The sequence below is a fragment of the Bombus impatiens genome, unplaced genomic scaffold (genome assembly GCF_000188095.3).
Source record: "Bombus impatiens unplaced genomic scaffold, BIMP_2.2 scf_1079, whole genome shotgun sequence".
Taxonomy (NCBI): domain Eukaryota; kingdom Metazoa; phylum Arthropoda; class Insecta; order Hymenoptera; family Apidae; genus Bombus; species Bombus impatiens.
The window spans coordinates 414,183-420,290 of record NT_177498.1 but is presented as its reverse complement, the minus strand read 5'-3'; the positions used below and the strand labels follow the sequence as shown (position 1 = coordinate 420,290).

The window sequence follows — 6,108 nt, the reverse complement described above, 5'->3', positions numbered from 1 at the left end:
GGCTCGGCCGCGTGTTCTTAGGAGCCGAGAAGTGGACGCAAAGCGGTCGAAGCAGCCACTCTCGATAAGATAAAAAAAAAAAAGAAAAAAAGGAAAAATGTTCCCATAGCTGCGACCGAGTTTCCGCGGTTTTATTTTAAACAGCGTACGAAGCGTTCGCCGTTGCCTGTATATAAGGTGGTCTATCGGGAGAGACTAGCTTCCGGTCGACTCGAGGTTTTTCTCATATCCTTCGTGTAGCTTCTCGCGATACTCACGGCCAGTGGCAGGTACACCTATATTTGAGACCTCCGTGCGCGCTCGACCATGTAATGACCACCGTTTCATCCCGACGCAGGAAGAGGAACAGGTTTTTCATTTTTCACTGGCTTATCGTCCCACCTCAACCTCAAGCTCGTCGATTCTCCGGACGTCGAGACTCTCGGATGGAAGAAAAAAGAGGCGAGGGAAAAAGAGAAGACGGGATACGCTGCTACGCGCGGATGTCGGTCCTGCCGGCGTCGAAACAACGACGCTCGAGCCACGAGCATCGAATCGTATTCCCTTTCTTGGACGCGACGAAGACGACGAGAGAGAAGAGAACGGAGGAAAAGGGAGGAATCGTAGGCAGGGAAAGAGCGAGCAGCGGTTAGTTACGAGGAAGACGCGGTTATGGGCCAGCACTGACACGTCCTGACACGCCTACGCGATCTCACGGTCGATCCTGTTTTAGGATAAGGCGGATTATCAACGCGGCTTCGACGCAGGTGTCCCTGCTGAGCTCACCGCGGCACCTTTTCTCTCCATCTTATCCGCGACCTCCACCGCGATCCTCCTCGTTCTTTATTCTTCTCTCTTCGTCGACGTTTCCATCGCGCGAAATACTTACTTACGCGAACGCGTTTCTATAAAATGTTTATCGCGAAAAATCGCGAGGTGGCCGAGGTGCGTTTTATTTCCATTTATTCTCGCTTTAATCGCGTTTAGTTTAGTCGCCCCTTTGTATCCTAGGAGGATAGGAGGCGAGGAGGAACGCGATCGTTGCCGAATTACGCAACAAGGTGAAAATCGACGAGAGTAGCGCGCAGAATGCCGCGAGAATGCCGCGTAGGAAACGGAACGCGTTCGAACAAAGAGAAACAGCGAGGTTTCCTAATTAAACAGAGACAGATTCAAAGAGGTCGTAGAATAGGTGTAGAATTTCGACGCCTGTAATAACAAAGGCATGTGTTTGCCGCTCGCTCGTCTTCCCTCTTAATTTTTTCGCCCGGGAAAAACCTCGCCGTCCGTTGTCCCTGCTCTTTCCGATAAATCGTCGCGGCCGGTTTTCTCGTTACGACCGATGGCTCTATCGCGACCGTAGCTGCTCGAACGTCGTAAGAATTCGCGTAGAACGGAAAAGCCAGCCGTGGCGAACAAATATGAAAACACAGGGGATCGAGGAGAAAAAATTGCGAATGCGCGTCGTGTGTTTATGCGTTGTAATACATGTATGCATATGTAGGAATGGTTACGCGGACGCAGCCTTTCTTCGCGGCCGTCGTTCGTCGTCATCGGTCATCGAACTCGCGACAAATTCAAAATAAACGGTCGAAGCGCACTCGAGTTCGCGTATACAGTTACCGCCAGCCATCCGTTTTTCTCGCAAATTTTCAGAGACTCGTTGGAAACTATATCGCGATTCCTCCGAACCGATGAAACTGCTTTCATCTGGTCGATCGCGACGCTTTTCGACGTTTCGACGTTCTCTATAGATGCACTTGCTCTTGCAGAAAGGGGAAAAGCCACGACGACGCGTGAAAATCAGTTGGACGAAGTTTCTCGCGAGCTTGGCGAACCGGCTGTCACGGACCGCAGCCCTCTGGGTGTCACTGGCTGCCGTCCGGAATAACCGAAGCTCTCCGGACGATCGTCGCATCGGTATCTCGTCCTTCCTCTTTATATTCTATCTGACCTTCTTTCGAAGCTACAGTCGTTTTTTTCGTTTCGATAATGCCCTCGTTTGAATTTACCTCGTTAGGCGCCGCTGGATCGTGGAAACCGCGATGGAGATGGCCAGCCCAAAGAACGCGACGATATTAATTTTCCGATAAGGTAAAGATCTATTCGAACGTCGTACAACGACAACGACGATCGGTAACCAGATACAAAGAGTAGTTGCAGTTTTCTTACTCTTTTAAGAAACAGATATGGCTTCTAACGCGCATCGGCCAGCTTACCTAGACGACCCCTTTAGAGGGTGTGACCCTGCCGATAGAAATCGTTGGTTCGTTGAACGTTCGCGAGGAATCGAGAGAACGGATCGAGGAACATGGACGTAGGAACATGGACGAGCAACGTTTCGAGCGGTATAAGGATGTCCGGTGAGTCGTTTCACGGAGCAATTTTACATATATCGCCTAGATACTTTGACGTCGCACTGACCGCGATACAAGGTCGATCGATATCGATCCGTCGCGTAATCGTGTCCGACGCGTAACGGTTCGGTATCGGCATCGTTTGCCACACGGACGCAATTAGCAGTCGAATTGCGTTATTTTCGTGGAACGGTGGCATTCGTCGAGTAAGTAAGAGTCGCGACGGACAGCGATTCGCAGAGTCATAGAACGCCGGGTAAAAATATTTTCTCGTTGGAGTACGCGAGAATCGGCCGTGATGGCTGTATCGTTAGACAGGGACAAAGTCGGGAGAAAAAGGCGTCGGCCTGGTTCTGGTGCGCGCACGAGCGTTTAAGAAGAAGAAAAGCGGAAAGAGAATATCGGACGGTTTACGAAACGATCGAGCAAACGGAAACTCGACGAGTTAAGTTTAAGGCGTGTATGCTTATTACGATGGTTACGAGCGAATACCATGGCTGCGATCCGGATCCACGGTTGCAGAGGAAACGAAGAGAAACGCGATGAAACGCGTAAGAAAAGAGTGGCGCGACGTGTCGATCAACCAGCACCGCGGACGTACAGAGAGCGGATCGAACGAAGGCCAAGAAGGAGACGTCCAGCCGACCTACTATACGACGCTGGTTTCTAGCGGGGATATAGTGGTCCGCGCGATAACTTATAGCTAGAGGGATTTACCGAACGTTCGACAGGGCAAACCGCGAAGGGGAACAACCGAGATACGAGAAAAGAGAGGAAAATAGTCGTGGTCGTGGAAACGACGTGAAAGAGCCGGTGCTCGAAAACGTAGATACTTCCACTTGTACGGCCATGGATGGCAAGCAGAGCGCGATTCGTCGCGCGTGTACACGCGTGCAAAGGTAAAGGAAGGTGCAGGGGCCGGTAAGTAAGCGCAAGTAGTTGCGCGTATGCGAGGGAACGTAACGGCGAAACCGCACAGGAAGGACGAGGCGATGCTAGAGGGTATCTCTATGTTTCGTCGTATCGATGTCGTGCGAAGGGCTCGCGTGTCTGGCCTCTGGTAAAAGCGCGCTTCGCCGGACGACCACCGTCGACGAATTTCGTTCTTTTCACGCGCAACGCGAAACGCTCTGTCGCGGTTTACGGATTCGTCGGGTCGCGCGAACTCGAATGTCGAAATAGCCGGTTTCGCTAGGCAACCGAGGGACGCTGAGCGCGCGGACGTATCGATTTTGGGTCGCGACAGCGACCTTACAGTCCCAGAGTAAGGTAGTATCGGTATTTCTTGCGGTTCTTTGTCCCGCAGGCCGTGCACCAACCTCACCTGCGCCACGCCAGTTCGTCCAGGTAACTCGATCACGCGTGGCGTTCCCGTGACAGTAGAGCCCTTCTCTTTCCTCCCTGCTTCTACCTTCTTTCTCCACCTTCTCCACTTGATTTCTCTCTCTCTTTCTCTCTCTCTCTCGCGCTCTCTCTCGTGCTCGCCTCGCATCGTTCCACGGCTACGACGAGCCTCGTTGTAACGATCCGAGGGTGATCGAGTCGCGGCCACTTCCGGTAAGGTCCATCTCCTTTTTTTTGCTCCGACTCGAATTCCTCGCGTCGAGATTTTTTTTCTATCGTTCTCCGGTCGCGTCGTTTTTCCATGTTTCTTCTTTTTTTTGATTTTTTTTTCCTTTTTGTCGCTCGAAATTAAAAGAGTACCACCTCTCCTTCGTAACGCGCGCAAAGAAAGACGGAATCGCCGGAAACTCGCAACGAAAGAGTATAACAAGTCGGAATCGTTGGTTTTGCAGAGCAGCGTTTATTATATTTAGAGCGCGAGTTAGAACGCGAGATGATATGCCATTAGAAGGTCGGTAGAAAGAGCGGATAAGAAACGGATAAGAAACGGATAAGAAACGAGATCGTCCTGTACCATTAGAATGGCAAGCGAGAGTTTCGAACGCGATTTCGAATTGCCGTTTCGAAGCAGGCTTCCGTCGTTAACGGTGCGCGTTTACGAAGAAAAACGTCGTGCAATTATATAAAAAGGAAAATTACGACGAACGCGAACGTACGTAATTTCTGCTCGCGGTTTTCTATTTCTAGCTTGCAACGACCGATACGTAGCTCGCAGTTGTTATTTGATCGACCGTTAGGATTTTTGCACGGCCGTGTTTCGTGGGTCTTGATTAGGAGAAAGATCGAGAGAGAGAGAGAGAGAGAGAGAGAGAGAGAGAGAAAGAAAGAAAAGCAGCGCTGGCCGAAGAGACGGGGAAATAAAACGCGCTAGGTAATTAACGCGCGGCAAAATAGGCAAGGAATGTTTTTCGGTAGCACAGCGGTACGTCGATAGTCCCGTAACTCTGCTTGGTATTACCAGTATTACCAGACAACGGGCGCGGAGTCTGCACTATGACGAAGTCATTACCAGGAACACGTTGCTTTCACCCGATGGAGGAATCGAGGAGGCGTTCAAACACCGTTCGATCGACCTCGGCTCGCGTCCGCCTAAACGCGCCTTTGTCTCTGCTTTCTTATTCGTGTTCCGCGTGTACCGATCGCTCGATTACCAAATTCCCGTACTCGTTTCTGTACTTGTTGCTATAAAAAAAAAAAAAAAAAAATTACGTCAAGAGACGGTCGGACGCGACGTGTAAGATGCCGAGGTAAATGCAAGCAGGAAGACGTAACGGCGAGCTCGAGCCGAAAGGCACGGATAAAAAATAAAATGGAAAATAATGGAACGCGTATGTCCGCGTGGCTCGATAAATACGTGCTATACGCGACGACCGTGTAAATAATCTGGTCGACGCATGGTACTTTCGGTGTTTTGGTTCGCGCGTTTCTCGCAGATCGATGGTCGATCGCGCGCGTCTTTTCTATTCGTCAACAAATATTACGCAATACGTTACGTCAGCAGCGTTACATACTACGCTACTATCGCGTGTTATCGTCTGTTTGTCAACAAACGTATATAAGAAACGCAAGACCTTGTATTCGGATATTTCCCTTCGTGTCTTCCGTCGCCAGCTGTCGCCACTCCGACTCCGACTTTGCGCCGAACGTAAGATATTTCAAAAACGATTGTATAAACGAACGTAAAAGTACATCGTGACGTAACCGCGAGCGTGTCGTTCGTGACACGAGCATACGGAGAATGCAACGTTTAAAACCGCTGGGTTATTTCCTAGCGCGTTCGAAAGTTTCGATTAAAATACAAAATTCAACGTTGCTTCTCGAGCGAGTTGTTTTTCGAACAGAGGTAGAACGAACCGGTTACCTGAGACGGTTTGTTGCACGAAATCGCCGCGTTTTACTATCATTTCGAGTAGAATTCCGGCGAAACGGAGGGGCGAATATTTTCGGGAGAGAAAAATTGGTTTGCTCGGGAAGCGGAGAGTGCGATTCGTGACTCGTGAAAGAAACGGTAGACGTTGGCGTAGCCGATGCGAGTAACGCGCGTGTACAAGCTACGTTAAGGCCTTTGTACGCGTTGAATCGCGTGGCGAAGCGTGCGTCGCTTTCGGTTTATCGATAAAGGACGAAAGACCGAGAGGACGACGATGGATCTTCCAATGGCGCGTCGTCGAAAGAACGAGGAAACGCACGCGTGGCGATACCGATTCGCCGATACCGGACCTACGTAGGTCGCGAGGCGTATCGCGAAACTCGAGTAGCGATGCGTCGGAACGCGTTTCAACGTGTACAGAGGCCTTTAGAGCGGATGAAAAACACGCGAGTAGGAATTTACGGGAAAGAGGCTCGAGGCGCTGCCGGACCGACTGCT

General features: G+C 50.6%; 1 long non-coding RNA gene across 2 annotated transcripts in view; it reads left to right on the top strand.

The window, feature by feature from the left end:
• LOC117152308 overlaps positions 1–6,108 on the top strand; it is a 30,248-nt gene that overhangs the window by 11,445 nt on the left and 12,695 nt on the right. For both annotated transcript variants that reach the window (XR_004462652.1, XR_004462651.1), the window contains exon 2: positions 1,752–1,899. This is a non-coding gene — a long non-coding RNA (uncharacterized LOC117152308). The remainder of the gene's footprint in view (positions 1–1,751; positions 1,900–6,108) is intronic.